Genomic DNA, 11785 nt, shown 5'->3' with positions numbered 1-11785 from the left:
CAGGGCCCTAAGGCAAGCCTATCCACCGAGTGGTGAAGGGCCGCAGAGAGAGGGAGAGAGGGAAGGAGGCCCTCCCATTAGCATAATGCCTCTCGGTAGCGAGCTGGTGTGCTGGCCTGACAGCCTGAGCACAGGGGCACAGCATCTCACAGGGGGTTTGCGCTCAGAGACGGGGCAGCAGGGGCAGAGGGGGCAGCAGTGGAGATGTGGGAGCTTTCTGGCTTAAATCAGCGAGGGGCAAAACCCAGCCCAGCCTGCTGATGGCAGCTCCTCCTCTTTCCTTCTCTCTGTCTCAGTGATTTCTGCTCCTCTGGCTTATTTTTAGCAGCCTTCATCCTCCAAAAGCAGGTTGAGTCCTCTTCTCTCTGAATATGTAGGCCTATGCCCTGGGCTCGCCATCGTTCACCCAGTTCACCAGCTACATCACTACCTAGCAAAGCTATTCTGGTGCTGCTGATCCTCTGTTGTGGCTACCTGCTGGAAAGCAGCTAAGAATTTGTGTCAGGAAAAAAAAAAAAAAAGAACTGCTTGACACACAATACACTATAAATCTCACTCTTACAATATGAAATATTGATTTAGCATGCTCATTATCCTCCATAGATGTCCTTTGATATTCAGATGAGCCTCTTTTCTCTTAAAATCTTTGAAATGGCATCAGGAGTTGAACATATGCACAAAGCAAGTGAAACCATTCTATCTCCTTCTGTCACCATTCAGTGTCAAATTATTTTGTATATGCAGAATGGCTAAATGAAACAAATGAGTTAACTGTGTATGTTATTAGGCCTAATGGGAACATAATGGGGTTAGCTCAGGCCACGTAATAATGAATATCAATATCAGCAGCCTGGCCTTTTATTAAAGCCTTACATCATCTCTCAGACACTCAATTTGAGAGGGGACCGAGCGTCCATGGGGAGGTTATTTTTGGTGTGCGGTCGTTGTAGCACTTCTGCCTTAAGTATTAAATTATACCTTGGCTCTCAGAGATATTATTATTATTTTGTTATTTATAGTCACAGATTGATTGGAATTTATCATTAAGGTGTTGGTAATGATTCTTGCATATATTGTCATTTGATGTGATATTAGCAGCTTTTCAGTTGCCACAAATACAGTATTTATGACTCCTGAATGGCTGTTGGAGGCTACAACTTAACTAAAAGATCCTTTTAAAAATAGGAAACCCTGCTGTCTGCCTCGAGTCCAGCCAGTCCTGCTGGGATTGTACTTGGACTGGATCCAGTTGATTATCATTTCAGCCCACTGTCACTCATAAGGAGGCAGGTTCCCGGGCCCAATTATCTTTGAAAACCCAACCATGGAGGCTGGATGTGATCAATGAGCCCGATGCCAGCGTCGATATGCTCCGAGTCAAGCCTATTGATCAGCAGACGCGTAGAGACAGACGTTTTGAGCTGTATAATGTCAGCGGGGCTGGTGGGTGCGAGGCTGGAGGGGAAGAGGGTTGGATGGGAGGTGGGGTCGAGAAGGGGAGGGTGGAAGGAGGCGGGGGTGGGGGGCTGGGGTGGGAGGGTGGTGGGGGGTGTGGCGGCAATGCCGGGAGCCTCAGGTGTGCGGCGTCAGAAGGAAGAGGTGACAGTTTGCTGGGGCCCGGGGCCCCCGGGGAGGGGATCAGGACCTGCCCTGACTCCCAGCCTCCCAGCTCACGGCAGCAGGGTGACGAGCCGCCCCCAACAGCCCCTCCCACCGCCGCTACCGCAATTAAAAGTCTGGCTCAGTTGCAGGCTGGAGCGCAATAAAACACAGAGCACAACAACCCTCTCACCTTACGCTCAGGGACTGGGACACATATACACACACATGCACACGCACAAGCTGGGACACTTTTCTTCTCCTCTCACTCGATTCTCAGAAACATAATATCTTCTGCTCAGATTGACATTTTCATATTACTGAAATTTAATGAGGGCTTTCTCTGCTTTTTTGGGACCTCTCCCTCTGAATTACTTTGTATGCCTTATTGTTTTGTATGATTGTTCAGATCTAATCTGGGATGTGAACTGTATCCATCATCCTTATTGCCTGATCAGGCAATAAGGATCCAGTATTGGACAGTTCTGCAGAACATCTGGTTTGCGTTCAGTGATAAGTTTTTGTGTTTGTTCATTGCCCAGATTTTTAAAATTCTTGTTTTCCAGCGTCTGCACATACAACAACTACAGAATAGCTCAGATCAGGGGAAGATCATGGCTGTGGCAAATAAAATATGATTAAGCTATGGTTAAGATTAGGGGGCATTTGTTTAAGGTAGCGGTTTACATTTTGGGAAACACACTTCTTCATTTTCTTGCTGAGAGTTAGATGAGGAGATTGATACCACTCTCAGATCTGCATGGTAAATATGAAACTACAGCCGGAAGACCAGCTAGCTTAACTTACCACAAAGGCAGGGAGTGGGGAAAGAGTCAACCTGGCTCTGACTAAAGGTAACAAAATCCATTATTTGTATTTATATATAATATTTGTATGTATATATATTTTTTTTTTTAAGATTTTTTTTTTAATTTTTCACAATTGTTTTACGTAGCTAATGACCAAATGTACATTGTATTTTTGTAGATTTTTTTGTTGTTGTTTGTTTCCCTAAAATTTGTCAAAAATATAAGTAAATGTGCAGTGGAACAGCCCTGTAAACTGTTAACCAAATGTTTAATTGTAATATGAAAACTCTATGTTGTTGGAGACAGCTGTAGTGGCCTCAGCGTCCTCAGTGGGAGCTATGGCCCACACCAAAAACACAGAAGAGACAGTTTTAGAGATCTACTTTGTCATAGGAATGCTGGCTTTGTCTAGTGAGCGTTCGGATCGCTTCTAGATGTGGTTTTGTACATACCCACATGGTTCACACTGGAATAAAAATTAAGTGCCTCTTCACTCTGATTAGAAAATATGAAACCTGTTTCACCTGTGAGTCTAACAATCAGATTTCATCTTCTTTCTGCTGCCACCTCCAAAACCTCTGCTCCAACCTGAAGGAAATTTGTTTTCCGTTCTGCTGCCAGGTCCCCAAAGCAGCATCATCGTCTCAATAATGATGAACGATTATTGTCCTCAGATTGCTTTATGATATATGCACTCGTTAAAAGTAAAGGGCCGATCGTTTCGCTAAAGTAACCTTTCTGTGCTTCATTTTTAGTATGAAACTAATAATGGGCCTGTTTCACATGACAGACTGGAAACAGAGACATACTCTCAATATCCACAGCGAGGAGGAATTGAATTCAATACATCATAATACGAGTAAAGCAGTGGAGCAAGCGGCGCTGTGATGTAATGACCATAAAGCCATTCAGCGGTGGCATAATGAGATCAATTGCCTCGCTGAATCTGTCTCTTCCCTTAGTTTAAGGAAAAACAGGAAGTGCTCGAGTTGTTTTTCTCTGTTAAATGATAAGGATCATATTTTAAAAAGTGAATATAAATACTGACAACTCTCTCTGTCTGCGTCCACAGGGCTAAGCTGTTATTTTTCATTCTGCAGAAATAGTCTCCCAAACACTGATTGGACAGGTAAAGCAGAGCTCAGTCTGTGGCTAATGAAGGCTAAAGCTGCATTCCTGATTCATCCCCGTGTTATTTTACTTCTTAATTCTTATGAATAGGGTGGATTTAACATGAATTTTAATGAGTGTAATGTATGCATTTTGGTTTATATTGATGTATGAGGTCATTGGAGAGGGAGAGTGCCAAAGGCTAAAGTTGAGGAAAATACAGACAAGGAGGTGGTGAATGCATGCGAATTAGAGGTGTGTGTGTGTGTGTGTGTGTGCAAAGGAAGAGAGAGAGGAGAGGACAGCATACTATACTGAAGTCCACAGAACTCTTCATCCAGATAGTATCAGGAGAAAAAAAAAACAGCTTCATGAATTAATCTCTCCTCTTTTTTTTTTTTTTTTTTTTTGCTAAAGGCAGTCTTCCTCCCCAGCTTCAGTCTTGCTTCTCCCGGCATCAGGGAAATTAATTAGCTGTTTGTCATCCCGAGCCGAACTGCGGGAATTAGGAGAAGACTTGGGATTCAACAGCAGACAGGCAACGCAACGACCGAAATGGACTGGAGGCTGGTTGGTTGCTTGGTTGACAGGCAGGCCAGGCTGTGACACTGCAGGTGCTACAGCTGACTTCTTCCTCCTCCACCCCACCCCCTTCCTCCTCCTCCTCCTCTTCCTGAGCCTGAAGGAGGGTTTGCCCATCAGCCCAACCTCAATGCATTCTGTAAAAGAGGCAGCGGTTCATTGTCTTTGAGAAGATGGAAGACAGAGAGGAGGGAAAAGCTACTTTTTGTGTTATTAGAGGAGGACAGGTGGTACTCTGTTTCACTGAGCCCTAGGAAATGCAGCCTAATGTTAGCCAAGGCTGCTTTCATGGCCTCGGGCTACAGGAGGGACTGAGATAGCAGGCAGCAGGTACTCGCTGCCATGGGGTAGATTTAGCAGTGGTGTGAAGCTTCCGATTTGGTCCCACACACACACACATACACTAATACACACACAGTCTCACACACACACACACACACACACACCATACCACTCCGTTTTTTGATTGAGGCAGGTAACTTTCACCATCACACTGCCCGATCACAGGGTAGAGTTTTAGGGAAGAGCAGATTAAGTTGAAAGTTTAGTTGTTGGCTTGACAGAGACTTGGCAGCTCTCCAGAGCAGGTGGCTTAAAAAGTAGTTTTTCTATGGTTGTTTCACACCATAGGAAGCTACAGTTTATCCTTTATGAAATAAAGGAATGAGCTCTGTCCATTCATTTATTTCACAGTGTGTAGCCTGTGCCAGACGCTTCTGGACTGTTAGACTTACACACAAGATGAGACCTATTAATGCTTTACAGGTGGAGCAAAGAGTGAGATTTAAATAAATTAATATACAAAGTAGCTTTATTTCACATGCCTGAAAGATACAGAGACAACAGAACCGTGAATGCAGCCACATGATAAATTACGGTACAGTTCTGCAGCATCTTGCTATGAGAGACATGTCAAATAACATTTTTCTGTGGGGGTTGGGATCCAGTGGGGTTAAAACAAATACCACATGCCCCCATTGTCCCCTGTCTTTTTCCCTTCATTTATTTTTTCTACTACTATTACATAAAAGTAAAGTGACAGAAAGAAAAGAATCTTCTAATCTCATATAGCTACTAGCTAACCTCTGTCATGAAATGAAACCCAACCTGACTTTGTTGACTTGTTGTTCGCAGTAAACAAGAGACTGACAAGAGACAGCAGAAGAAACTTTGCTTTAAACCTGCAATAACTGATTTCTTGGCCACTTGGTGGCATCTGAAACAAGTTGTGACCCCAGCATTGACATATTATCATCTTTTAACTTGACACGGTAAACCTTGTTAGCAAACGTTAGCTTATTTACGCATCCGACAGGTAAGGTGCAGTTTCAGTTGGAATCGTGTTTGTGTTCACCTGATGAATGTAACTCCTGCAGTTACTCTCCTTTACAACTGTTTTTACGGCCTTTACCAACTCCTGAGAAAAATATCTGGCTTTTTAGCGGCTAAATGCTCCACTACATTTACCAGCTACTAACTGTGTCTGTCTGCTGTTTTGTGCTAAGCAGTGGCTTTTCAGGGCCTTTTCTCTGAAAACAGCTGCCTTCTGCAGCTTAAAACGATGCTGTGAGACACAGAGAGCGTGAGTCAAAACAGTAAACTTGGACGGCAGACAAATGAAGTGTGAGATATATGAACTCATATTCAAATGATAATTTTCTGTAGGCTTATCAGTACGAGTGACTTCAATTTGACACATTGAATTTGAAATGATCAAATCCCTCTGGAAATGATGCCCTGCCTGTGTATTCTGATTCACTGAGACTTATGTCAGGATCATTCTGATTTATTACAGTTAGATTTTTTTATTTACACATCAGTGGCCATTCTTTGAATTGGTAACATAATAATAACAATCAAACAACTACTACTGCATCCAGTTAGTAGCCTGAATTTGCCAATGTGGTAATATTGCTGAGAGTAGTGAGGTGAGACAAAGTTTGAAAAAAGCCCAAAATGATTTGAAAAAAGAAAAAGAAACAAAAAAAAAAACATCATATGCAAACTGTAAAATGGCTACAGTTAACATATATATATGTGTGTGTGTGTGTGTGTTCAAAATCAGAATAGTCTTTTAAAGTCCTTACACGTGTGTAGATGTGTGTATGCAGAGTGTCATGTGATATATGAATTTGTGAGTGTGTGTGTGAAATATATGGTGGTGTGTGAGTGTGTGTGTGTGCGCCTGCAAATAAGACTGGCTGTACCTGCTGGTTGTGTGTTTTGTGTACCCTTTCTGTGGTACCACTCATTTAGACATTAAGTGGAATGAATTTGGCCTTGCCACTTTCTGCTGGTACTGTGTCCGTTGTGTGTGTGTGTATGTGTGTGTTTTGTTCCGTGCTGTCTTTGTTGCAGACCATAAGTGGATGGATTCTGGGCTTTCTGCTTTCTTTTGGCAGTGCAGAGTATATATGAGCGTGTGTGTTGTGTGTGTGTGTCAGTGTGTACCTGTCTTTGTTGCACTGTAAGTAAAAGGACTCCTTCCAAAAACGTCCGTCTTGTATGTGTGTGTGCTATGTGTGTGTGTATGGTGTCCTGTATTTGTTGTCTTTGTTGTGTGCCTCTAATCCCCAGGTCCCCAGGGCTCCCGGGGAACAGCTGAAGCAGGGGCAGCGGTGGCTTGTCAGCCTCGGGCTCCCGCTGCTCCTCTCCCTTTCACTGCTCCCCATATGGTCCTGCAGCGCTGGGTCCCCAGGGGCCTGTTAGCGCCACACCACCCAGGCCTGGGCCCTGCCACTAGGCCCCTCTCGCCTCCTGTCTCACCCCTGTACCAGGGCCTGCCGTCACCCCTTAGTCCCCTCGACCCTCTCTCCCTTTGTGGTGCCCCCCCCTGCTCTTCTTTTGATTGTCTGGATCATGTCTCGATATGAACCCAGATCTTTCCTTGGTGTTTTGTTGTCTTCTGTTAAACACACTCACCTCCCCCTCTCCTTCTTCTCTTCCTCTACCTTTTAATTGATGTTCCTTTTCTTCCCTGCCCTCATCTGTCTCTTATTTCTCTGGGCCGTGCCCTCCTATGCTGTGCGGTGAAGTTAATATGGGGATTTATGGCTCCCATTAGATGTATGAATTATCTCCCTTTCTTTCCTGCTGGAAACTTTTTGGAGAAACTCTCTGTCCACCCAATGCCTACACCGTGGCATGGCCAACTCTATATTAAGCTAAAGCGGCACAGGCCGGCCACTGACCCCGCATCACCCATGGCCCCTGGTGACACAGAGGCTCCCTGTCTCTTTAAAGAGTGATTTAGACTCTCTGGGCCCTCAGCAGACCTCGCTGCTAGAAAGTACCTCAGTTTATCTTCACTGATGGAGCCCCAAGCGTCTCTAAATCAGCTGTCACTACCTCTCGGGGATTAGTAGGGATTTATAAATGAACAGGGAGTGCTGTTTCACATAAGTTATCAAACAGATCATAAAACACCATCTCTGGGATTTGACTGTTTGGTTACACATGTTGGAGCTGCGCCTTATGGTAATGCTGCTGGTTCACTGAGTGTTTCCACCAGAGAGAGGATGTCTGTGATCTTGTTTTTTTTTTTTTTTTTTTGGAGTGTAATTTGATGGCTGCATATGAGCAACTGGATCTCCCTCACACCAGCACATGACTGATCCACCTCAAGTGAACCCATGAAGACATGATGTTAGATGCCACATATGTGGAAATATTCTAATCCATATTTTTGAACTGATTTCATACCGTTGGATTTAACATGGATTTTGTTGTGTAATTTTGTCACCCACTATGCTGTCTCTAATAAACCTTTTCACATCAAATATTAATCTACTAAAAACAGGCTTTTCTGGCTCAATTAGAGTGAATCCACACATTGAGTCCTAGCGCCCTCTGTTGATGACAGGGGGACAGTGTCCTGACAGAACACATCATGCCTCCCCTGGGCCCCCTGAAGAACGAACAGGCCAACTGTGCATGTGGATGTGAAGTATAACCTGGACCAAGTCTATAACTGCAAAATAATGTATTCAGGTTAATATTTGGGAATGCAAGAGCTCAGAGAGGGTGCAACAACTATTCAGGTTAGAAAACAAAGGGAAAATGCAAGAAAAAGCTTCACACTTAATCCTCACAGATTGACAGTGAAAGAGTATTAATAATAAAATGGTTTTTTGGGGGGGTTTTTTTCTATCTATACACACATACTTTTATGATTGCATGTGTTGTAATTCCTCCTCTACATGGATTAATATGGTTTCATAACCTTTGGCTGAACTGCTCTTATTAATTGCTTATACCTGATCTGAAGCATCAATAGATAATTTATTAGCTAGTTTAATTTCGTTTTTGTTTTTTTTGTTTTTTTGTTTTTTTTACAATGAATGGTGTCTTAATAGAGAGTGATATTGTGATACACTATGTTGAGGCTTGTCCTACAGTGTGCTGCACAGTGTGCAGTGGGTAAATTTGGCGAGTCACATTCAGACTCGACCTCTGCTGACCGCATTCGGACGGCCTAAGCTGCGGAAGTGAATCGGCCGGGAAACTCTCCACTCTTTTTCTCTTTTGAAACTCAATCTCTCCGAGTCCCCGTGTTGTGTCTTTGAGTGCAATATCCTCTGCTGCACTCACGCTGTCATCGGCTACCTCTATCGGCTTCTTTCTCTCTCTGTGTCTCTGCTTCCATCTACCCCTCCACCCACCCCTTCTGTGCACAGGGCTCCAGCGAAGCCTGCAGCTGGCCGAGGCCTCCCCTCCTCTGGGCTAAAGACTCGGCAGGGGGGCAGGGCTCTGGATCCAGCTTAAAGAAAAGCAGGCAGATCAAGGACAAGAAATACTGGGGGAGAAAAAAGTAATGTATGATCTTCTCTGTGAACAACCCCCACCAACCATCTCCACCTCCTCACCAGCCTCGCCCTCATCCCTGTTTCTATATATCTCTTTTCTCTCACTCCTTCTGTCCCCCCTCAGAGTTTCCCCCTGTCCAGTTTGGTTTACCGCTGCCGTTTTGGCTAACTGGTTTCAGATGCAGGACAAAGCAGACGCCCGTCCTCTGAGAGCAGAAATAGAAAGTGACTTTTTCATGTTGTAGACAGAGACTCATGTTTAGTGAGGGCAGAGTATGGACAGAGGACGAATGGACAGAGTCATGTCAGTTTGGCCTTTAGGTGTTAAGCTGACGCTCTGATCCAGTGACAGACTCAGATTAGAAAAAAACTTCCTTTACTGAGTCACCAAAACATCGTGAGCAAAGGACAAGAAGGTCAAAGGTTAAGGCCTATTGTAATACTGTTCCTTTGACCATGGGAAACGTGTGGGAGTGTCAGAAAAAGATATGAATTATTAAATACTATTAGAAATGATCTGACAGCAATGAACAACCCTGTCTCCTACAAATGATGTGTTTTGTAGGAAACATATTCACTGGCTGGCTCACATTCATAGGATTTTTTTTCATGAATAAATGAATGAATGAATGAAAGCACACATTTATTGACAGCGGCAGCTATAGTAAGAGGTGGCTGGGCTGGATGGTGGGTAGATAAACTGCACATCTCTCACACCAGAGCCCAACGCTCACATCTAGAGTCCCGTCTGTGGTTTAGGCAATAATAGCACTTCAGCTGAGGTTTGGGAAAGAACCGTTAAATGGCTTAATAATGGTGCAGTCACTACAAGTGGATGTTGTACTTCAAGATTAGATGTTGACGAAGAAAACAAATCTGTTGTATGTGAATATTTTACTGAATGTGATTCGCCAAATACGTAAATCAACATTTCCTTACTATATTAATTTTTATTATGTTGTTAGAAAACATAATTTTGCCACAACTGAGTGTCCTATAAAATGTGTTTGCTGTTGCAGTTTAGTTGTGTAGGAACTCAAATTCTAGCAGACAGGACTGAAGTTGTTTCCTTCAGGGTCATCGGTGTACGTCTGCCTGTCTTTTTAATCATGCTGTCCTTACAATAACTTGGTAGTAATGCTCAGCAAATCACTTACTAATGCCTTATAGATCTGTTATAAACCATTTATAAGGACGGCTTTAGGCATTGTCTGCAGTTAAACACATTAAGAAGTCATTAATAAAGATTTGTTGCATTAAGTATGTAGTTGTACATGTTGTTATCAAATGGATTAGTGTCCAGATCAACTTTGACTACTCCAAATAAGTAATTAAAGGGCTAAAGAATAGGGAATTTTCACAGCCTCAAACACAAACTCAGATGTTGTTTTTTTTACTGGTTTATATGTATTATTTATTACATACAGTAAATGATTCATGAATCATTAAGAAAGCCATTAATTGAGCCATTAGTTACAACTCACAATCTCATTAGTCGTATTAGAAAGTGGTAGCATCATTTCTGGAGCTCGATGAGGTTCTAAGCATTAAAATGTGACTTTTTTTTATTTGTTCAAAAAAAAAAAGCATAACATGAAATGACAGAGTCATTCTTGGAAGACTACCATCAGGTGCACTTTAACTAAAATATAATGTTAAAGAACCATATCAGCATGTTTTAGCTCTTCGAAAACAAATTCTTGCTGACTTCAATGAAAATAAACTTGCTCTGAGTCGTGTTTCTGGCCTCCTGAAGAATGTAAGTCCCTATTTGCTCTGTTTTGTTGTCCTCCAACTCCTAAGAAAAGCATCTTCAGCTGCCAAATGCTCCACTATGTTCACCAGCTAATTGATAACTTTGTCTGCTGTTTGATGCCAGGAAGGCACACTCATGTATAGTGAGCTGTGAGCTTATCAGAGCCCCCCCCGGAAACAGCTTGCTGCTGCAGATGGAAATGAAGTTGATGAGAGCAGTGTGACAGAACTGGAACAGTAAAATTGTGGGCCATAAAACCAAAACTGTAAGCTGAAAGATGCTGAAACGCTATCTGCGACGATAGCACGGAGCGGCTGTGGGTCCATCACTATGGGTGACACTTCTTGCAGAACGTGCAGTTCTTTGACCCATTGAAGATGCTTGGTGTTGTTCCCTGGTATTTCAGGTTTAATCTGCAGTAAATGACCATAATTATGTTGTAACACAGGTAAAAAAAAAAAAAAATGCAAATGATGTTCACTGTGATAGACTCCACAACTCTGACAAGCTTCAAGCATCTGCAACTTCATCTAATATTATACAGAAATGAATAAAAGCCAGTGGCTGTCTGGAACTGTAGGAAAAAAAATAAACTGGAAAGATAAAATGGTTTGTTGTGATGTGAAGCACATGTGTGGTACATTATATAATATATACAAACACATGGATATGATCCTTTAAAATAACATTCAGCCAATCAGATCTTCTTGAATATCTGAGTGTTTAAGTCAGAGATGCTGCAGTGATCCTTGTCTTTGTCACAGAAATAAAGAAGAAATACATTTCTCACCTCCCACCTCTAGTTCAGCCAATAAATGAGCAGGTGTGCGTGCGTGTGTGTGTGTGTAATCGTACACAGTACACAGAGTGTACGCTGCTGCATGTGTGTACTGGCTTTACTGCCATGCCAGTCATGCGTCCTTCATCAACTATTGAGCTTTTGCCTCTGGTGTTTAATCAAGTGCGCAGACTCATGTGTTAGTACCTTACACGAGCAGATTAATAATTCCATTATCCTCTCTCTCTTTCACTCTCTGTGTTCCATTCATTCGCTTTTCTCACTTTCTCTCCTCTGTTCATCTTTGCAGCTGCACTCTCTCCTGCTTCCCTCTCTTTCTCTCCGT

The sequence above is a fragment of the Toxotes jaculatrix genome, chromosome 7 (genome assembly GCF_017976425.1).
Source record: "Toxotes jaculatrix isolate fToxJac2 chromosome 7, fToxJac2.pri, whole genome shotgun sequence".
Classification (NCBI taxonomy): Eukaryota; Metazoa; Chordata; class Actinopteri; family Toxotidae; genus Toxotes; species Toxotes jaculatrix.
Note: the sequence above shows the minus strand (reverse complement) of the source record.